Source organism: Mauremys reevesii, linkage group 2 (genome assembly GCF_016161935.1).
Source record: "Mauremys reevesii isolate NIE-2019 linkage group 2, ASM1616193v1, whole genome shotgun sequence".
Classification (NCBI taxonomy): Eukaryota; Metazoa; Chordata; order Testudines; family Geoemydidae; genus Mauremys; species Mauremys reevesii.
The window spans coordinates 151,630,337-151,654,082 of NC_052624.1; the positions used below are offsets into that span (position 1 = coordinate 151,630,337).

Below are 23,746 nucleotides of genomic sequence, written 5' to 3' on the forward strand. Positions count from 1 at the left end.
TAAAATATACTTCATCTGATAACTATCTAAGGGCTTTTGCTTGCTTAGAGCTTTCACTCTGTATGTCCCTGTGGGACTACAGGGTCGAATGAGGGGGGGGAGCTATGCATGACTGAGGCCAAAATAAGACTCTGTGGCTCAAAATTAACATGGTGAGAATTTAGCTTGTATGGGTACCACCGAGACAATTATCTTCCTAGGTTTTACCAAAAAAAAGTTGGACCTGGTCATTACTCTCCTGGAAGACATCTAAGAAAAAGTCAGCGTGCTATAGGAAGTGGTGTTTTTCAGGATCCCAGCTGTGGGGTATGGGTCAAGGCCAGAAGCCACAGTCAGTACTGGCATCGTACCAAAGGGTCAGGCTGGAGCCCATGAGCTGTGCCAAGTCAAAAAGCCCCATAGATCTGCCAAGGTGTGGGTAGTGGAGCAGAGACAGGGTAAGGGCCCCAGAGCTAGACAGGGGAACCCACTGCAAGGCCAGATATCAAGAAACATGGCAGGGTCTGCCTGCAGTAATAAGCCAGCCACTATCTATTTAGTTGCACTGACAGCCTCAAGTTGTTTCCTCCAGCTGTTAAATAGCTTCCCTGAGCCAATGAGGGGTCTCAGTATCACTGCCAATCAGGGCCTCTGTGGGTGGGGCAGCCTATGAAGCCTGAGTCTGCAGGGTTCTAGGCTGCTGTTCACTGCTCTATCCTGGTTCCCTAATGGAGGTGTGGACCCAACAGCCTCCCATGAGTCAGTAGATGTGGGTTTTAGACTCATGGCTTGCAAGTGTTGGTAATTCATCTTAGAATGAGTGCTAAACCCGTATGCTGGTAGGGTGCTGTAGATGGCCTCTTCCTTTGGATGATACATGAAATTCTTGTCCTGACCACATATGGATAGTCAATCAAGTTTCGCATTTTGCAAGAGTTCACAGTAGGGGTGTTAGCACTAGGGCTCTGGGCACATTCCATCTATGCCAAAGTAATTTCCCGCTCACCTGCACCAGATTAATTTATCTTCCTTTTCTAATCTGTTTAACTCCTCGAACAATGTATAGCACCATGCAAATGAACATCCTCCAGTGTTGCATTAAACTATGTGATTAGCATCCATCCTGAGTTACTATGATGTGAATGGTTAAATACCTGACTAGCTTAACCCCAAAACGAGCTGGTAAAAGTGATTTCAAGGGCTTTGGTATCCCTTGTGTACCTTTTGGCTAAGATCTGCAGTAGAATTAGTATGATATTCGGGGAATGCAAATTGTGCTTGCCGAGGATGAAATGGATGATCTAACATTTCTCCCTGTCTCTCTCTTTCCTTATCATAGTATAGCTCCCAGATTTGCACACACTTTCTCTCAGGTGTAGTGATTACTACCATGAAATAATTTAGACTACTTTTGCTAGTAAGTGCTATGCCTGTTAAGAGCTTGCAATATTGGTCCTATAACTTATCCCAAAATGGTCAATTTGTTCCATAAACTTGTGTTGGGAATAAATATTAACAATCATGTTCCCTGAATACGGAGTCTCTTGTTCCTTTCTCTGTTACTGCTGTGGCCTAAAGGAACTTGGGCTCAAGAAATTAAGCTCAAACACAAGGAAGTTTCTGTTTAAATACATGACATGCCCACCACAAATGTTTTTTGCTATTTGTCTTCACCAGGAAAATATGCTGTTGTGTTTGCATTAGATACATACTGGTGTATTAATTTGGAGTGATGCATGTCTTGAAACAAATAATGAATCACAGCCGATTGAGAGCATTACCCATTCAGTTTCCAAAGGAACAGGTTTATCAGCATTTTTGCAAGAACACTGCATTTCCATTAAAGGGTACTTTCACTGTAATTTATCAGCTTACTCAACAGCATAGTGTATATAAAACGATAAAAAGAAGAGTATGTGCTTTCTCTTCCCCAGCAAGAGAGATTTGCTGCAGAATAAAGACAATCTGAGTTTTCTTTCATTGCCTTCATTTATGACAACTTCTCCTGTTCCTTTAAAGTGTAACCTAGTGGCAGTTATGTACAATAAGGTATATTATATAGTTACCGTGTGCAATTTGAACTAAAAATTAACTTTGCAAAGCCTCTGAATTGAGCTGCCATTTGCCTCTTTCAGTAATGTCTTTGATATTTGCAATTTATTTCTCTATCTCCCTTTCCACTTTAATTTTCACTCTGCAAAGAAATGATTGTCCCCCTCTTAGGTGCACTGAACTGATTGTTTAGAAGAGCTGCTGGCACCAAGTCCCAGGTGCTGTGATTATGCAAAATGAAATGGGGAATAAGAGAATTGAAGCAACTGGTACTTTTACCTATTAAGCTCTTGGTCTGTTCACCAGGTACAGTCTTTACCCTCTAATGAATGGCTGACAATAGCCACCTTCATGCCACTTTTATTCCTTTTTCTTTTGGTTCTTTTTCCCCCCTTGGGATCTCAGAAACTGGCAGGGAAGGGATTAAACCTCCTCCTTGGGTGACAGTAATGGCCACAGCTGTGCTCCCTGTAGCTAGGTTGAGCCAGCTGTGGAGAATTAATTAATTAAGAGGGAGGCTGTGTTTGGAGTTGGGGTTTGAAGCTGACATTTGGTGGTCACTGAAGAAAGATATATGGGAATAAACCCAGAGCAAAGAGAACTAATCAGGCTTTGTTTTCTTCTGAGAATGTTTTGCCAAGGTGAGGCACAATTTATATCTTTGTTTTTGGGAGTCTGGCTGAAGAAAGCCTGGTTATATTTATGTTTGGACCTTAAAAGGCAGCCCCCTTTTTTGCTGTGGGAAGGTAAATCACACCACCCCAACATCCAAACTCTGGTGTACAGATTCACTGCTGACCTGAGTGACTTGTCACACACTTATTCTGGGCCTTAACCTTAGTATTTCATCTGCTCACCTCGCATTCTTCACTCTGACTCTCTCATCTGTTCATCCATTTTGTTCTCCAGTGCACTGAATGTCAGCTTGCAGTAACTGGGGTCTTGTCTCTGTGTTCAAAGCTCATCCACTTTTCTGGGTGGTTGAAGTGTGCCTGTAGTTCTCATGGTGTTAGAACAAAAAATAAACCAGCAAAAAATGAAGGGGAGAATGAAGGATCATCTGAAATACAATGAAGCAGTGAATGGGATGAATGTGTCCTTGAACCCTATCTTATAAGACATTTATCTCTGGCTATAATCTTCTCTACCATTTTTGTGCTTAACCTTGATGTTTAAAGAAAAAGTGCTACCTTTTTATAGTGGTTGCTTTTGTTTATGTTCCTCAAATGCTGGGGTTTTCTTGTTACGTATTGATTTTGAGATTTCATTTTTTTAAGCTCCTGTCCACATGGTCTTAGCTAGATTGCCTAGCTGAAAGCTGCAAAGTTTCACACTGTTAGGGCCTGATTTTCATTATTGATTTATTTTATTTTATTTTATCATCAATTCAGTGCACCTAAGGGGGGACAATCACATTTATTTGCAGTGTACAAGGTGCTTTCTGGACATAAAAGAAGGTACAGAGAAAGGCCAAGAAAGGGGCATGCACAAAGGGATTGATTTATACAAATCATCAGGATTCACTGTAGCAGTATGAGTGATTTTTCAGAGGTGCTGAACTTCAGAGTGCCAATTGGTATGTGTGTGGTCTGGTGTAACCTGGGTAACATCCTACAAAAAATGTTCAGAAACACCCCCTGAACATATCAGGGTTTGTTTCTTGAGTAGGTATACTTTTAAAGATTTTTTTTAAAGCATGTTCATTTCAAGCTAAAGTAGTTGAAATATGCTATATTAAGAGAAACTAGTCAATAGTGAGATGTCTTCTTTTAGCTCTACACCTGCAAGAGCAGGCCATGCATGAAATCTGAACATAGTAATAGTCTATCAGCTCACTGAGAGCTAAATGCTTTGCCCTTGGTTCTGTTTGTACTGCATTTCAAAATGGAGGGAGGGGTGGAAATTGAAGACAGGTATGTATTAAAGGTTTTAATGCTGCAATTAATATCTACCTGATTCAAATTGTCTTGTGTGTGCTGTATGCAAAACTTAGGAACTGTACCCTTCACTAGCATTACTGAGCAGTTAGACAAATTTAGGGTGTTATGAGTTTTTCTAGTTACAAGGAGAAATTGACAATAGAGCCAGGAATTTTCTTTGTGTATAATCTTTGTAAACTACATCAAAGTCCTGTTTCCCCTGTACATAGTAGGAATCAAACAGCAGGAGGGAATTTTTTTGCTTGCTGTTCCAAACCTGCCTTTCCAGCCAGCACCCTGTGCCCTAAAGCACCCTGCTAGTTTTCTCTCAGGGCTATCTGCTTGGCTTTTTGTTTTTGTCTCTCTGTCCAAGCCTCTGTTCACATAGTTCATATTCCTGAGTGGCCTGCAATGTGCCTGTCTTTGGCTAGAGACATAAGCCTGTGTTTCAGGTGGAGGCCACTTAATTGTTTCAAGCTGTCTGAGCACAATGGCTTTATTATGTTGATCCTGAATGTCAGGTTATGCCTGACCTGTTTATAGCAAGATTTAACATGATCTGTAACAATATCCTCATCCCCACAGTGTGTACTGTTGGGGTTTTCTAAAGAGGCCTGTGGGGATTGGATGCCCAACTCCCATTGACATGTCACGGGTACAGTCAGATCCTTCCATGAAGTGCAAATTTTTAGTGAACATAATGAGCAGAACTTTAAGAGGTGCTTAAGTCAGTTTGACTTTCAGTGGAACTTAGACTCCCCCATCACGTAGGCACTTCTGAAAATGTTAGCCAATATCCAAGCTGTAAATAGCAATGCAATTTAATAAGAGATGGCGTCGTCTATGCATGTAAACATTGAGATTTTCCCTGCTTGGGTTCAGCTAACTGCCATTCTCTGTTTCATTTCTTACGTGCACTGTTTCTCTGAGGCTTCGTATAACTTTTTTTTCTTTCTAATAGCTAGACTGAAACAGATGATTATCTATTTGTGTTTTGATTATATTTATTTGATTTCCGTATTGCAGTAGTGCTCAAAATATGCTGGGTGCAGTACAAACATTTAGGAAGACATGGTCCATAGTAGATTCAAATCTGGAATGGTTATAAATAGAGCTGGTTGAAAAGTTTTCAAATGAACAGCTCCAAATCTCTCCTTTCAGTGCAATAAAAATGTTTTAGCTTTGACTTCATTTCAATTCATTTTGGGGTTTCATATTATATTAAGATATTTTTATTATAGCATATTCAATAGAATATATATTACGTATTTAAAATATGTGTGTGTATTAAACTTAACATTTTGTATTATATTTTAACAATTCAACATTATCAAAACAAAATATTTTGATGGTCCAGAATCAAAATCTTTCAGAATTTTTGTTCCTTGGGAAATTTTTAATTTTTTTTATTCTGATCGCAACAAAAGTAAATTTTGAAATGTCAGAATTTTCCCACTGAATAGTTGGTATGGCAACACCCATTTTTTCATGTTCTGTGTGTGTGCGCGTGTGTGTGTATGTATGTATGTATGTATATATGCATCCGATGAAGTGGGTTTTAGCCCACAAAAGCTTATGCCCAAATAAATTTATTAGTCTCTAAGGTGCCACAAGTACTCCTGTTCTTTTTGCTTATACAGACTAACACGGCTACCACTCTGAAACAGTGTCTGCATTTTCTGAGCACTTCTAACTGTAAACTATGTGAGGAAACTTAAGAGTAATGTTTTTGTTTTATAGTGAGTCTTTTTTAGTGTTCAGATATTCTTTTTGCTACTGTGGATCTGCTATCAAAACTATCCAGGGTGTGATTCCCCTCCCTCTTCCATCTCTACACTCTTCCCCCCCCCCCCCCACACACACAATATAAGCTTCCAATTTGGGGCTTATATATTTCATAAGCCTGCCAGTGCCAGCTTAAATTAATGTCTCCGAAACCTTATCCGAACTTGGAGAAAGTCTAGGTTTCTCTGTCAATCTATATATGTAACTGCAGAGGCTAGCTCCCTGTGTCTAGATTATATATAGATCCAATATAAACTCCTGGATCCTGCATGTATCTAGGCCCAAACTTTGCAGCTGTCTTTTATCTTAAAGGCACTAAACAAAAACTCAGGATCTGACTAAGGGGATCCAGATCTGAATTTTTTGCAACTTTAACTGCTCTCTGTAGTTCTCTATGGTATGGCTTTGATTACATTGCACATGCTCTTACATAGGAGTGATCCTAGAAATCTCAAGATAGTCACCAAAAGGCCTCTTGTACCTTGTTCTCCTTACAGACTATTGAAACCACTTATTTTAATATTCATCAAGGGCTTATTACCAAGAAAATGGTACTTATGGGAACATCTTTATCCAAGGATCTCAAAGTGCTTTACAAATATTCAGCTTCCCAGAATGAGTGCTCCGAATGAATAACAGAGAGGTTAGGTGATTTGTCCAGCTGTGTTAGTGGCACAGTCCTGGAGTCCTGGATTTCAGTCTCTTGTTCTCATTGGCTGACCATATGGGTATATCTACACCACTACAGATGCCACAGAAGCACAGCTGTAGTGCTGCAGCTGTGACACTACAGTGTAAATGTGCTACAGCGACGGAAGGCGTTTTTCTGTTGATGTAGTTAATCCACTCCCTCAACAGGTGGTAGAATTTGTCCATCGACTTAACGGTGTCTATACCGGGGCTTAGGTTGGCTTAACAATGTCTCTCAGGGGTTTGAATTTTTCATACTCTTGAGCAATGTAGCTATGTTGACCTGTATTTTAGGTGACAGGCATGGTCACAAACTAAACAAACATGCTTTCCAGTGACTAAAACTTTGTGCAAGTTACAATATTTGCCTAACCAGTTTTTCCTCTCATCAAAGTACCAGCATCTTGAGGCCAGATGATCCAACATTCCCAGAATCAAAGGATGCTATTCCCTAAGTGATGGGTAACTAAAATGCCTTTTTGCTCCCCTTCTGTTACCCTAAGTCCATTGTCTCTGCCTCAAGAGCCAGGAAGGATTCCTGAAGTGCAGACTCTGTCCCCTGGTGTGCTCTCTAAGATACTGCTTGATAGATAGCTTTGTGTGCCATATACATAAATGTACTTTTTGTCCTTCGCTACCAATCAAGCTGGTCGGACAGGTAAATACAAATTCCTTTGTCTAGTGCAGGCTGGGTTCATGCACAGCCCCAAACACATGTTAAGAATATGTTTCCAGCACGTGTGACTCTTTGTACACAATCCATATATACATAACACAATGATTTTTAGGATCAATTTGTCACCGGTTTACATAGAATACTCTACATGACACCTTTTAGTTACCTGTTAGGCAATAGTGTGTTCAGGGTAATGAGTGTGTTGGCTCTGATATCAGTTACAGTATGGTGGGCCCTCTTTCAGTTTGCACTGAGGGGTTTCCAGCTTCACACCATCCAACACTAAAGTGTTAAACAAGATTTGGTATACAGAGCCCTCAGCCTGCCTAGTAGCATGAAAAACACCATTAAAAGTCATTTTAACATTCTATTAAAGATACAGGAAAACAAGGGAAAAACAGTTAGTGTTAAGTAAGGCTTTAATTTTAAAGACATCCCTTGTTCCCTTTCCTTTTAGCTGGAGAGAGTCTTGTGAGAGGGCAAATACGTTTGAAGAGACTGTCAACAAGGGTATTGATGATAGCAACTGTCTTTCGGGGGAAAAGAGAAGAAGTTACTTGAGATGGGCTGGGGCTATTGTTAAAATCTGATCCCATTTCCTAAGACGACAAAAGGAGACAAGCACACACACAGAGATATCTCCCTGTGGTCCCTGGTTATGGTTCGTTACCAACAAGTGCTGTGCCAGGCAGAACTGTAGGAAAGATCTTTATTGAGTGGTGGGTGTTAGATGGTGAGCCTCTAGCTGTATATCTGCCTCCCCAAACAATGCCTCTTTGCAGTGCTTTTCCTTTCTATTTAAAGGCTTCCATCTTATTATTTTGTGAGTTTCCCATTTTGACGTATGTCAAGTGGCCTTGTATTTGCACTCATCATTAAAGTACATTTAGCCCCTATCGTGCTGTAGCCCTGGCTTGTATAGACAGACACACTCAGGACTGCCCTTTGAGGAATGGTAATTAGTAATATTATCCTCATTTTACAAATGAGAATTGTGGTAGAGAAGCAAAATGACTTGCCCCAGGCAGGGCCGGTGCAAGGATGTTTCGTGCCTTAGGCGAAACTTCCACCTTGCGTCCTCCCCCCCCACCGCCCCTGCCCTGAGGCGCCCCCCGCCTGCTGCAGCTCCCCCCCTCTGCCCTGAGGCGCCCCCCCCACAGCAGCTCCCCACCCTCCACCCTGAGGCACCCCCCCACCCCAGCTCACCCCTGCTCCGAACACGAGCACCCCGAGCATGCCGTCGCTGCTTCACTTCTCCCGCCTCCCAGGCTTGCGGTGCCTAAGCTGATTGGCGCCGCTAGCCTGGGAGGCAGGAGAAGTGAAGCGGCCACGGTGTGCTCGGGGTGGAGGCGGGGCAGGGGTGAGCTGGGGCAGGGAGTTCCCCTGCGTGCCGCCTCCTTCCCCTTACTTGCTGCAGGCGGCCCTCCGTGCACTCCCCTGCCCCAGCTCCCTCCGCCTAAATGCCGGCGGTGACCAGGGTGGCCAAAGAAAATGGCGCCTCCCCCAAATGCCAGCACCCTAGGCAACCGCCTGAGTTGCCAAATGGTTGCACTGGCCCTGGCCCCAGGTCACAAAATGAATCCATGCTTTAAGCAGAGATCAGAACAGACTTTCTGGCCTGTGCTACTACCTCTACTCCAGGCTGCCCCACACAATCCAGGTGACTCAGAAATGTAGGTATCTCTAAGCAGGAGATTTCTCTCTGAGGAGCTGAAGATAGAAACATCTTGAGTGCCACCACAACAGTTATATGTAGTGTCAATCTTGAGCCATGATTTTCTTCTGGTAAGAAAGAATTACTATTTATAATTGATAGAGAGAAATCTCACAGTACCATTGTGCTGTGCATTCTAATCATTAGTCTATCAATATTTCATATACATAGCACAGGCACAGGATTCAGTTCTGAAAAGTAGCATCTGACTTTGCATGCTCAGCACTAAATGTCCAGATTGCTTCGGGCAAGATGTCCATAGATTCTATGTGACCACAAGGGAATAAAAGGGGCATAAGATGTTCCCTACATGCTTTCATAGGCTGCACACATTGCTGGACTGAGTGTGGAGGGGAGAAAAAGCAGGAGAAAGTAGTAATCTGCTGATGGTGTGGACCAGTAGCAGTTTACTCCCCAGCTGAGCCAGGGGAACCAGCGAAGGGTATATGATCCTCAAAGGCACTCGGATACCACAGTGATGGGCTGTGTTATTAAATTGTTGATAGATGGAGTCACAGCTGCTTCGTTAGTCTGGCCTGGGGCAGCACAGCTACTTGTCATCTCTTAATCTTACTTATGGGTGAAGTCATCATCTAGCCCTTGGTTGGGCACAGAAGATATCTAATTCTGTGTCAATTTGGCTGGATTCAGGCAATGTTAGAAATCAAGTCCCTTTTATGTATATATCTCACAATAAATCTGTGACTGTTGATTTGTAGATTCCTACATCTGGAAAAAGCTATAGGGCCAGTTTCTCAGCTGGTGCCAAGTGGCAAAGGTGCACTGCACTGGTTTGCACTAACAGAGGGTCTGACTGATAGATGCTATGTCTTAGAAATAAGCCAGTGTGTTCCAAAGGGAATAGGAAAACTTCCTCTTTCCTTGTGGTCTCTTGTTCTGAAACAATCTTATCTAAGTGTATATATTTTTAAACATGTCTTTAAGAATATAATACGATTTTCAGAATGAATTTAGAGGAGTTGCCCCTGAGGGGACAAAGCCTTTCTAATCCTGTCAGGATATCCCTGCCCTCCACTTTTGCCTCTTGTAGGTTCTGTGTTCTATTTTATGTGCATGACTGCTCAACCATGCCCCCAGCATGTGTCTCCAATAATTCATTATTGTCTAAATATAAAACTGAGCAGGGGAAAGGGAGGCGGAGAGGGAGGTCTCGTGGTGTTCAAGGCATACAGTGTTCCTAGCAATATGCCTGTTTTAGAAGCAGTGGCTTGCTGAAGAGATTTCTACTGTGTAATGGCTGTTGGGTAGCCTATGTGAAATGGGGCTGTGACCTCAGGGCAGTTCCTTGGTGGACAGTTGTGTCTACATAACATTTGTCAGCAGTCATTGCTGAGTGGCCAAATGAATGGGGATTGAGAATGAAGGATGTTGCTGTGCCATAGGGTGAGAAAACACTACCTGTTGCATTTATTTAACAATTATTTTTTTAGAGAATTACAGGTCTCCAGGTCTATCCCTGCAGCTCTTACAGTGAAATCAACAGTGTTTCACCAGGGATGGATTTGGGTAATGACATCTGCAAATGTTTGTTTACTTACGATCAGCTGAGGAGTTTACCACATTTGTGCTCCAATTCTCCAACTGGGATCTACTTTTTGTTTCTTGTACTTAGCAACAGTTTATATTCAGGATAATTTGTGGAATGAATCATTACAATCCAGCAGTGTGTTTCTTTGTGGCTTTAATGTGGCTCTCTTCCATTATGCTTTTGAACAAACAAAGCAATAAGTTATTACAGTTCTCACACAACTACACTTAAATGGCAGCTCGATGAGTAATATTTGCAAGGATCATGGGTAATGGTATGCCAAGCCCCATAAAGGCAAATGGCAATGCAAGCAGCCAGACAAGGCAACAAGTGACAGTTAAGGTCCTCCTCAGCTGATTTGTCAAGTCTGAATCAGCAGACCCCGACACACATCTAGCCCCTCTACGGGCTCATTGGAGTTCTGCAGCTGTTTCCTCCATCAAAGAAAGTGTCTCTTGGAATTACTTAAGCTGGCAACTGTTGGCACCGCTTCAGTGTAGGATGGAAGCCTGTTTTATTGCCTGCTTTGTTAATGGCACTTTGCATAATATTACTGAGAGGTTCTAGAGATTTCACTTATAGCTCTCGATTTTCAGAAGTGGCTCCAGTTTGTCCTTCCACCTGCAAACAACAGCCTATGTGGTTCTGTGCTCATGTTTCTTGACAGCCTACTTTTCTTTAGTGCCTCTAATGTGTAACCTGTAGCGTCAGATATGCAAAAGAGCTCAGGTCTCCCTTCCAAATACTATACCAGTCTGACTCTTCTTAACTTACATGACTGGATTGCATTCCAGAGCTGTAATGTTCACATCACTTGAAATGGGTACAAGTATCAGAGGGGTAGCCGTGTTAGTCTGGTTCTGTAGAAGCAGCAAAGAATCCTGTGGCACCTTATAGACTAACAGATGTTTTGTAGCATGAGCTTTCGTGGGTGAACACCCACTTCTTGCATCCGAAGAAGTGGGTGTTCACTCACGAAAGCTCATGCTACAAAACATCTGTTAGTCTATAAGGTGCCACAGGATTCTTTGCTGCTTGAAATGGGTAGATTCAATGCCCATTTAAGTCAATTGGAGAAGCTTGTCTGCTGATTTCTGCAGCCTTTAGATCTTTGCATTTAGCATTTGTTGAGGTTCAAGGAATGTGTAATGGGATCACTAACTGTTTGCTTTGGTCTCATCTTTTACAAATGGTGGGCAAAATCTTAAAGCCAAGAGGAAGGAGAGTCCTATTCTTTCTACCTTGGATCATCCAGTGCCCCGGGGGAAATCACATGCAGTGTGGCTAATAAGAATGCATTCAAAAGGCTATTACTTGCAAAGGACTGGCTGTAACATGGACTATTATTTTCAGTGTTGTTGCTTCAAGGATGCACACCAGACCTCAAGGTAAGAAGCAAAGCACATAAAGTGTATGTCACGTATCCATCTATGGATGTTTTAAAAGATTGTGAGAATATGACTCAAGCAAAAATTATTTCAGCAAGAGGAAAAGTTTCCTCTGAGCTTAGAAAAATGCATTAATGAAATGTACACAATTGTTTTAGATACCCAACATACTGGGATTTTGCAAGTAGTATCACAAACTGAAACCCAGATCATCTTGAGCTTGTGGGTATGTTGCTCAAAGATTTATAGATGCATATAAGAATAACATTTACAATTCTATTCAAAGCATTCATTTCAAGAGTGTTTCACAGATATAACTGCTATCATTAGTGTCACCACTTGAAATAATGAGACCACCCATTGAAAACTCTATCTCATGATGTCCATTAATTCAAAACATTCCGTTCAATTTTTTTTTCAGCACAAGAGAAATATGAAATATCTTACTATTTTCTGCTTTTCTGTAAGGATTTTTTTGACCACAACCTGATATCCTGAAATGATGTCAATTCATAGCTTGCGGCAAAGAGGTTTCATTTCTAAATATGTGCAAGACCTGCAAGTTTGTCATAAGTACAGTATATCAGCAGTATCAACTGCCCTCTCTGTTACATTCTATTCTTCAGTTCTGGATTTATTTACTTTAAACCCTAATTTCTCAAACTCTATGAAGTAATTATCTTTCCCTCTATCCTAAATCATGTGATTAATTGCATTGTATAAGAATAACTCTTCATGTTATATTAGTGTTTCCTCTTTTTTGACCTGAGCAGCTAGTGAAAGTTCAGGGCCCGGGAGATTTTCTTGTTGGGAGTAGAAATGGATGAAGTTTGGTATCTTCTTTGACGCAATCTTGTGTGTTTACAGGAAATGTACAAAGTCCTGTGTGTCTCAGCGTAGAAGTAATCAAGAATAAAAGAAGCAGGAAACAATGTGTGTGGTGGTTATTAAGTAGAAAAGTTGATGATGATAAAGTAAAATCTATCTTCAGTGACCATCAAAGGAACCATCACAATTTGGTTTTCTGTGTTAGATATTTTTAAAAGGTCAAGCAACATTGCACTAATTTATTGATTATTCCAACTGCATGTGTCTTAAGTGTCTGTGAATTTCTGATTCGGCCCTGAAAGAAACATATTAAGAACATAAGAATAGCTATACTGGATCAGATCAGTGGTCCAATTAGTCCAGCATCTTGGCTGCTGATAGTGGCTGGTGCCAGATGTGTCAGAGGAAATGAATGGAACAGGGTAATTGTCAAGTGATCCATCCCCTGTTGTCCAGTCCCAGCTTCTGGCAGACCGGGGTCTTTCGGTATAGTTTCCCTTTTTGAAGTTAAATGCTGCTGTGATGGGTTTCTTTGGTATTCCCCCTCCCCAAAGAGGTTAAATTTAATTATATTATGGTTGCTATTACTGAGTAGTTCAGTTATTCTCTTGGACTAGATGCTGTGGACTGCTTAGAACTAGATCAATTATTGCCTTGCCCCTTGTGTGTTCCAGGACTAGCCATTCTAAGAAGCAGTTATCAATAGTGTCTAGAAATTTTACCTCTGCATCCTGTCCTGAGGTGACATGTACCTAGTCAATATTGGGATCATAGAAGTTGTCCATTATTATTGAGTTTTTTTGGTTTTGTAGCATCTCTAATCTCCCTGAGCATTTCACAGTCTCCATCACTATCCTGTTCAGGAGGTCAATAAAATATTCCTACTTCTATATTCTTCTTATGTAAGGATGCAGTTTCTATCCATAGAGATTCTATGACACGGGTTGACTCATTTAAGATTTTTCATTTCTGTTTCTCTTCAGTTCCTATCTGTACTTTATCGACTTCTATCCTCTCCTCTTTACTAGGATATAGAGTATCCTCCCCTAAGGGATGTCTCTGTCCAAACCGTGTGCTCCTCCACACTTCTTGGCTTTACCCCAGCCTTATTTTAAAAACTTCTCTATGACCTTTTCAATTTTATATGCCAGCACTTTGGTTCCCTTTTGGTTTAGATGGACTCCATCCTTCCTAAATAGGCTCCTCCTTTTCCCAAAGGCTCTCTACTTCCTAATAAACCTAAATTCCTCCCCCAAACACCATCAATCTCATCTGTGCATTGAGAGCCTGCTTGCAGTGAATGCACACACATGTCGCCTGCTTACAATGCAGGTAATCGTACATGCTGCATTCAGAACAATAAACTGGATAGCTCCCATTCCGCTCATGGACTCAACCCACATTTTTATTTATTTATACTCTTGCTGGGATGGTTTTGTTCTTTGTTTTTTGGGTAGGGGTCTATTGACCTAAATTTAGAGATGGTTTGTTAGGTGTATCTGGCTCTCTCACTCCTGCTCTAAACTCCTTTCCAAAACTCCCCTGCTAGCTATTCTGATGGTCTCTTAGGAGCTGGTTTTTAAACTCCTGTTCTCCCTGAGTTAGCGCTGTTCCATTATCAAGGGATCCTAAAGGGAATAGAGATCAGAGGATGGCAGGCTCGAGTCTCTCCTTAGGAAGTTCTCAGCCTTCCCAAGCAGGTTGCTAGGCTCAGCACACAGGCCCCTCCTCCCCTAACAGACCACACTATCAACTTCAGTCAAGCAGGCAAATGGCAAGCACACAATGCCAGACAAACCAACAGACAATAAACTCACCCTAAGGGTCATGTAGTTGCTCCTCCTTCACCTGGAAAACTCGCTTGCAAAAGTCCCGTTTGTTGTTATGATCCAGTAAAACATGATCATTTTTTGTATGCATGGATGGTGGGTAATGAAGGCTGGAGGAGGCTAACCTCCCCAAACCTATGCTAATGCTCCCTGTCGCAGCCCTGGGGCCGGGCTGTGGTGGGACTCACAACTCCTTTGGGTGGCCCAGGTTCAGGGCTCAGCCCTGGGGCTCGGGACTGCTGCAGGCGCTGGCAGGCTGGCCCAGGCTCGTGCCGGCCGGGGTTCATGGCTGCATTGGTGGTCCAGATGGTGAGAGTAGTGGGGGTGTGGCTTTGGGTGGAAGGGGCGGGGTGTGGTGGGGTCTCGGGTGGATGGCTAACCTCCCCGAATGGGGGGGGCGGGTGCATGTTCTGCCCATATTTGTATGGGTTTTAGAGCCATCCTATGCAATTTGATGAACAATGCTGTCTCTGCTACAGAATCCTATAGGATACTTCAACCGAACTTTTAGAAAAGATCTCATTCTCTGTTCAGTTCTATGGGTGAGATTCTGTACTGAGTGTCTTAGCTAGTGCAGTATGTAGGAAGGCCAAATCTGGCTTCACTTTAGTCTCACAAGTAGCACTATCAACTTATGTAGGATTTCCTTCATGAGTAAGATGGACTAGAATCTTTCATTCAAACTTTAGAAAATGTTTCATTGAAGAAATGGTTAACCACACTAGTTTTTTTTTTTATTTTCACTTCGAATAATACAACCCGTATGTGTATCTTCTTAAAATTTCAAAACGGTATTATTTTTATAGGTTAATAGCATGTCTTGCTCTGTGTATATATTTTAAAAGTTGGATGATAAAACAGGTTCCATCAACTGAAAGTGACAATAGATCTTGTTGGAGACAAATTTATAGCTATTACATTTTTGTGCTTGTGTCAGCTAACCTTGGCAGGAAAAAATCCTATTTGCTATTGGGATGAAACTTGTTAATCTTTTTTTTTTTTCTTCCTTTCATTCCTCCTTTCTCTGCATTCCCCTCCCATCCTGCTGTTGAAACCTTGTCTTAGACCTTGTCTCTGCATTTATTCATGGCAGCAAGAGTATCCTATGGGTTGAAATTTCCTCAAGGACCAAGGTGTAATATTTCACCCATTCTTTTTGTCTTTTTAGGTTTCAGAAAGTAAAGCCTTTATACACAGAGAAGCTTATTAAGACAGCTGTGTGTTACACTTTCCCTTGGTGAAACAGCACACTTTCTAACAACACAAATAAAGTCAAGTGTGCTGCATATAAATATGAACTCTTCCACTTAGGGAACTTTTCAGACGTTCTATAAAATAATTTGCTCCTTCTTCATTTTCGTTCAAGAATATCCAAGTCTTGAAAGCCTTAGAATCTTAAAATATCTTAAATGTATTAAGTAAGTTATCCATCATCACATATGAAGCAGGGTAATTAGTAGAGTTGGTCAAAAATGTACTGATGGACACTTCGCCATTAGAAAATGTTGTTTTGTTAAACTCAAAACTTTTGCATGCGGATGTTAATTTTGATGAAATTTCATTAAAAACATCAAAATGAAGCATTTTCAAGGTGTTTAGACATTGTTTTCACATCTTCAGAACCAATCATTGATTTTTCATTTTGAAATTTTATATTGTTATGATGTCAAATTCATTTTGTTTCTGATCATTTAAAACATTTTGATTTTTATCAAAACCAAACTTCAATTGATGTGAAACAATTTTTTCTTGAAAATTTCATTCCACATGAAATTTCTGAATTCTTTAGAATGAAAACTAATTTTGAAATCATGGTATTTTCCACCAAATGGGAACTGATTCTTCTTTGAGTGCTTGCATATTCCCATTATGCTGTTGGTGTGTGGGTATCTCTTGCCAATTCTGGACAATATCTTGCACCTTCAGGAATCAGGTGTAACCATCAGTTCCATTAAGGGACATGTGGTGGCCATTTCACTGTTCCACCCTGGCATAGATGGTAAGACTGTTTGTTTTAGCTCATTTTATTGTGACCACGTATGTGAAGGGTCTGGATAGATTGTTCATGACTGTCAGTGACCAGCTCCTTCTTGGGATTTGAATTTAGCGTTGTCTGCTATGATCAACCCTCCTTTCAAGCCTTTAGCACCATGCTTGCTTCTATGTTTGTTGGCAATGTAGCTTTCTTTGTGGCCCTCACCTCTGCTAGGAGGGTGGGAGAACTGCACTGGTCACTGATGTGCCACACACAGTTTTATACAAGGATAAAGTTCAGCTTAGACTACACCCTAAGTTCCTCTCAAAAGTGCTCTCTGATTTCCATCTGAATCCGTCTCTGTATGTGCCAGTTTCCTTCCAAAAGCCACATACTCACAGGGATGAGGGAAGGCTCCATACCCAGGACGTTTTTCAAGCTCCTGCTTTTTACCCCAATAGGACAAAACATTTTTCAAGTTTCTTCCCAGCTCTGTTTCTCTTGTGCTGAGCATATGTGCGGTCAACCAGTTACAACTCAGACTCTCAAAACGGATTGCCATCTGCATCACAATGTGTTATGCTGTCAGATAGGGAACGCCTCCTGACAAGCTGACAGGGCACACAACCACACTGCATTCCCCCTCAGCAGCATGTGTGTAGCACACATCCCGATTATGGACATCTGCAAGGTGGTGATGTAGTCTTTCATTCATGCTTGCACTAAACATTATGTACTGTCTCCTACGTTCCTCTTCAGATGAGACTCCAAGTGGGATAAGCACTTGGGAGTCACCTATGGTTTGTTGAAATTCATTCCTGCTCCCTTGAAGCCCACTTCTTCAGCAATGAACTCATCATTTTGAATTTGTAACACAGTCTCAGAACCTCACAGGTTTATAGAATTAGGAGATTTAGCTCTCTTGGCCGGTGCTGGCCAAGACCTTCATTTTGGGTAGCACCATAGTAAAATGTGGTAACCTCAGGTACTTAGTGTCACCTTTCATTCAAAGAGACCATCTCCCACAGTGCAATTTTCCACAAATGCTGGGTTGGGAGTGATTCAGAGGAAGAGCCTTGTCTATTGAACCTCCTCCTGCCCCATTTCCAAGAACTCATCAGGCATGACTTTGCTTAGCTTATGAGAAGAGACAGTATCACAGCCTGAGGTATGTGGCCACAGGCCCCATTCATTTCTGATAACTCCTTCTAGTTAAAAGCAGACAGCCTCCAACAGATCGATTCTCCCCTCCCCCACCCCCACCCCTTCACTAATATCCCTGAACAAGATCATTGGATAATTCTAGTTTCCTGCTTCCAGTCTTGGCAAATCCTCTTTCTACACAGGCAGACCAGCCCTTCATGTCAGGACCCCCAATCTATTTTCAAGTCAGAGAAGTCCTTTGTATTTATTGGAATACATAATAAATTCAGAATCCATGACCCCAGGAATCATCTCTTAATGAATGTCAAGATAACTGAGGCCTTTCAGGCACACAGAGGAGTTTAACAAGTCTATGGGATCTCTGAAGGACAATTCCCTTCATTTTTCCTGGGTATAAATGCATTTTAAAGACTGAGGTGTTTGCTTCAAAGGCATTTCGCTTCAGGTGAGAGAGTGTCAGGCAAACATCCTATTCTATATGAATCATTTGGGGTTACTACTAATCATTTTCGCAGTCAAACAGCGTATCCATGTCTCCTTCAGTCTGCTCACATTTAGGTACCTGTTCATCCAAAACTGCCCTGCACTGTTGAGTCATTAATTCCACCATTTTTACACAAAAGCCGGGCTGCTTGCACTACAACTCATGAGATTCATAAAGCCAAATGGCAGATTTACACAAGCAGGCAACTGTCTATGTGCAGAATTATAAGCCATGGAAGAAATATGCAGATGTCAAATACAACCATGCAGTTTTCTCTTTGCAAGTCTACCCTAGGAATTTACATATAATAATGATCAGTGGGGGGAACTGAAGCAAAATACTGTTCAGAGAAGGCACAGATTCCATACAGCCCTTCATATTTCTTCCTGTCTGGCAAGAAGAGTGTTTCTTATAAGATAATCAGTGTTTGTTCAATGCAATTCCATAGAATCATGGAATACAGAGTTGGAAGGAACCTCAAGAGGTCATCTAGTCCAACCCCCTGCTCAAAGCAGGACCAATCACCAGCTAAATCATCCCAGCAAGGGCTTTGTCAAGCCTGACCTTAAAAACCTCTAAGGAAGGAGATTCCTCCACCTCCCTAGGTAACCTCCATCCTTCACCCTACAGGATAAGAGGAGTTTTAAAGGAATAGGACTATTAATCTTTCCCCAAAATTTTTGGGGATGAGAATGTAGAAACCAGTTCTTTCCTTCAGTCCTTTTGAGAAGCAAGTTCTTGATGAACTATGCTAGATACCCAAGTGAAAGAATATTTGAAAAGCATGCAGGTATGTCTACATGTATACATAGTACGTAGATGTTCATTTTTATAACAAAGATCTCAGATCAGACAGTTAAATACCAAGGATTGAACTTTCAAAACTGTGCAAGTGAGCTGAATGCACGACATGCACAACCACTTTTACAAACTAGGTCAGTGAGCATATAGCTCGGAATAGTTGACATTTTCAATGATTAACATGTAGGTGTGCAGACTCAACAGGCCTTGTGTTACTGGATTCAGAGCCCCTTGACTGACTATGGGGATGAATTTGTCCCGAATTAGAGAGTATAAATAAGTGGGAAGCGCTGGGGGTTTACTAAGTGTTTTAAGTGCACCAGTGCTTTCTTTACCCTCAACACAATCAAGCAGATTTTAAACCTAAATGTACTGTAATTATATTTCTACACTTTAAAGAATGTGTCTACCGGGGCATGCACACGTCTGTGTGTGCAAAATCTTAGATGTATTTAGATTTTGTTCTAGGCACTTGCTCTCTTTTAAGTGTTGGGGTGTACAGTTCTGTGCAAGAAGATTGCAAACTGCTTGTTTACTGCACACCCTTCACCACTGATGTTTCCACTGTCACCTTAGGTCAGTATAGATCATAACCTTAATTTCTCAAGAATCTGATGGTTTGTACTGCAGTTCATATCCTTCGGTTGGAGCGCTGTCTTACTGAGACTTTGTGTCTGTGCTGTCTCTTGATTGCCCCAGCTTTTGTGTCTGGTTGGTTTTACCATTGTAGGGTTGTTGTTTTTTGTTTGTTTTGTTTGTTTTAATTGCTCCAGTGGCTGGAGATACGTTTTGGTTTCCTCTCTTGGGATAATGCTGTTCCAAAGATCTCAGCATGCCTGTTTGATACAGATGTTTGTGTACAGCTCTTACTGTCCCTCAAGTGAAGTGAGAAAAAGGAAAAACATATTTGTTTTCCACCTACTGAAAATGCAAAGGAGAAGCACTGCGCCCTTGTGTTCTCATATGCTGAAAGACGCACACAGTGAATTCCATGTATTCAGTGTATTCTGAGACCAGCATTCTGTGCCTTCCAGATAATTTCTGCGTCTGGCAACAGCAAATGGTGATTTCCTGTCTTGCTTTTTTCTTGACATTTTGTTCCTGAAATCATAATTACTACAATCTTCAGCAAATTTGTGCATTAAATGAAATGTTCAGTGCCTTTATAAACTCATAAGGAAAATGTTTCCAAGTTCATAAATAGTGCTGTCTACATCTCTAGGCACTTTGCATTCTAAGTAGAATAGGATGTGGCTTATGGAAATAGGCTCTGTGTTTTGCATCAACATTAGCACAATTTGAGTATCTTTCACCATTTCTAAAAAATTATACCCACCTGTATCCAAGCATCCATGTCCTGGAAGGCATGTTTGAATGTGCATGTTAGATGATCTGTCATATTGGCATGGTAATTTATGTACTGTTAGCAGGTGGCATTTTGACTCTGGTCCTAATATTACATACACAGTGACTATGCTCCAAATTTACCTCCCTCCAGGAATTTTCTTTATGGTTCGTTTGGATTACAAAAAACACAAAGCTCAGCCTGATCTTCCTCCTAAACAACTACCTCAGCCTCTACCCTTAATTCCATCTGCCTTAGAGCTTTTGCCTCTCAACCTTTTGCTAGTAAGGACACCTGATCTGGCTACCAGTGTGAGTCAGAAGAATGTCTCTACCTCGTAGTGTAGAGTATGGAACCTGACATGTCAAATCAACAACAAATAAGAAATGTGTAGAGAGTGGGTATATCCATCTTTTTATTGAACCAACAAACCTCTTGAGACTCAAAGAGGTTCCTCCTTTTAGTGTTGCTGAAGAAGAGAGAAACAATAAAAGATGAGGGCATACATTAGTTAGTGATGGGAAAAACCTCAAAAGATCATAGTCTCTGAGGTAGGGAAATGCTATTATTTGCATTTGACAGATGGGGAACTGAAGCACAGAGAGGCTAAGTGACTTGCCCAAGGTCACACAGGAAGTCTGTAGCAGAGCAGGAAATTAAATAATGGTCTCCTGACTCCTAGGCTGGCACTTTAGCCCATGGGATGCTCATTCTTTGTTGGCATTAAATTCATGCTAAGAAAGAATTTAGAAGGAAACAATAGGCAGCTTGCTGCACTGATTCACAAGGGGGCTGTTTGTTTGCAATACGTCCTGAAAATAGGTCCATTGCTGTCCTGGCATAACGAATAAAAAGCCAGTTGATGAATTGCACTGATGGAAAAACATATTAAAAGTTCTCTGTTACACCACTGTTGCTGGAAATACACTAGCTCCTCTGGGAATTGAATACTATGCAGCTAGGTTATCAAATTATTTCCATATATTATCCTGGAACCTCCAGAGGCTTTGTATGAGAGGCAAGCAGGCAAACGCCAATTGCAGAACGGGGATAAAAAAAACCAACCAGACATTAATGCTTCCACTAGATTTTTAAGATTGCCACTCTATTTATTAAATGCTTTAAAATAATGTTGCAGGAACCAGGTATTGAATTAAACTGACAGCAGCAACAAAATTTCCAAATCTGTCTGTTAACTCCCCAGTTGTATTTCATCCATTTGTGCCTAGATAATAAATTTCCTCTAGCCGCAAAGTGTAGACACCCCTGTGACCTCTTACCCACTACATATATTTTAATTCTATTAGCAAGTGACACATAATCTTCTGCTTTATCATTGAGATGTAGTAGTTATTTGGATGAGGAATAATAATAATGCCATCTCCAGAGAATCAGGGCACTGAGAGTGGAGTAGATAGAGTTTTGTATTTGCTTGTACATATTTATGAGAGCTAGCCTTTCTTTTTTTTTCTTTTTTTTTTTTTATTAAATCGGTGATGGACTCCTAACTAGATTAAATGCAATACTGTGGATATTCTGCATGGATGCATTGTATAGTCTGGTAGATGGTTAGCAGGCTGAAACATAGGGTAATAAACTCCTGTACAACACAGTTTGGCTTGTTAGTGTCCGACTCCACTCCAGCCATGGCAATGAGAAGATAACAAATAAACGCTGAAAGGTGTGTAATAAAAGTACTGCAGTATGGTTTTGATTCTTCACTCACTCCTGGGGAAGTTTTGCAAGACTGACGATCTCCAGATATTTTGAACAAGGGCAAACAGTGTTAAAGTTAAAAGTGGATTGAAGAAGATTAGGTGAAAGGTGGTATAGGTGTGATGCTAGATTTCATATTTTGGATTTCCTCTCCCCTGGCATGAAAGAGGATACAATCCTGTACTCCTGAATCCCTCCTGTGTTTTCGGAGGAGTCCGAGGGACTACCTGATTTTTTTTAAAGTAATATTATTTGAATTATAGTAGTTCTTAGAGGCTCCAACAAACATCTGGGTCCCCCTGTGCTAGGCACTGTACATGCACTTGTGATTTGTCTACACTGTATTTGGGGTGTGTGATTGCAGCAGTTCATGTAGACGTACCCAATCTAGCTTTGGTCTAGCTAGGGTGGGTACTGAAACAGTGAAGCTGCAGCAGCATGGGCTTCATCATCGGCTTCTCTCCTGAGTAATTACCCTAGCTTTAATCTGGGTATGTCTACAGATGCTGCAATCACACCTGTAATTGCAGAGTAGACATACCCTACGTAGGAGACCATTCCTGAAAGGAATAACTCATAACTGAAGAGACAAAAAGGTGGGAGAAAGGGAAGTGTCATTTAGTGGACTGAGCACTGCACTGGAGATCAGGAGATATGGTTACTATTCCTGATTCTCCCACTGACATTGGGTTAGTCTCGCTGCACTTCTGTTTCTTCTCCCAGCCATTGCTTCTCTTTGCTATTTAGACCGTGTGGTCTTCGGAGCAGGGACACTCTCATTATGTGTGTGCACGTGCATTGACTAGCACAGTGGGACTGTAATCTTGGCTGGGGAATAGAATTACTACTGCAATAGGACTAATAAACAACGTGTTATAATTGTATAATACTGTTAAAAGCACACAGTAGGAACAGTCTCTGCTCCACAGAGATTAAATGTAAATAGACTAGACAAACGGTGGGAGAAAGGAAACATCATTTTTCAGTACTTTATCTCTTCCTTGTTTGTTTTTATTTTAAAATAATTGTTTGGTACCCTGAGTTGATGGGCAGGGTCACCTAATGGAATTATTCTTCTGTCAGTCTCCTCATTCTGGGGCAACATACGCTAGCAAGACACAGCCCAACACTTGCCTCGTTATGCAAAACAGAACTCCAGGCATCATTATTTCACTACAGAGAATTAATGTTACTCTGTTTTACAACCTGGATTTTAATGCAGTCTGGCATATTGTGCTTGTATTTCTCTGCTAAATGCACATCCCGTTATGGCTGTCCTACTGCTGATGTAATGATAGTCTAGGAAAGAGTGTTCCTTAGGATGCTGATGTGAGAGATGGGCTACATCATTTAAAGTGGATATACATGGATCATAATGGTGTACCCTACTTAGCTGCTCTTTCCCTAAATATGTCCCCCAGTCAGAGGTTTACCATTTTTCTCTCACTGCTACTGAGAGCGAAAAATTCAAAATTACTCTCTGTCCAGAGGTTTTGAAGATGTTTTTTTCTCTTTATTCAAAAGGATTTGGTTTCCCCTCACTTGCCCTTTTTAAAACATTTTTGTCCCTGGAAAACAGACGAGGGTGCAATAAGCAAAAGAAGAGAAAACACAAACAGAAAACATGAAAAATGAAACCTGTGAATTTTTTGTACATTTTTTTACTATTTTTTCCCTTCAATCTAGTGTATTTCCTCTTTCTTTTGATCTTTACCAGCTGTAAGTAGAGCTGGCCTGAGGACAGCAATTCAATTTTGCAACAACTTTGGGGGTCTTAAAATTTTGTTGAAATGCCCATTTTTGGATTGAAAAAGTCAAGTTTTTAATCCAAGTGTCTGTCTGTCTGTCTGTC

General features: G+C 41.1%; 1 protein-coding gene across 27 annotated transcripts in view; it reads left to right on the forward strand.

The window, feature by feature from the left end:
- Positions 1-2,455: 2,455 nt before the first annotated feature.
- Positions 2,456-23,746, forward strand: part of LRRTM4 (leucine rich repeat transmembrane neuronal 4) — a 726,983-nt gene continuing 705,692 nt past the window's right edge. For 22 of the 27 annotated variants that reach the window (XM_039527426.1, XM_039527425.1, XM_039527428.1 and 19 more), the window contains exon 1: positions 2,477-2,672. The gene's annotated coding sequence lies outside the window, so the exon portion shown is untranslated. Of the gene's footprint in view, positions 2,673-11,574; positions 11,753-23,746 lie in introns of all 27 variants that reach the window. The other 5 variants (XR_005595074.1, XM_039527450.1, XM_039527427.1 and 2 more) reach the window with 4 other exon arrangements.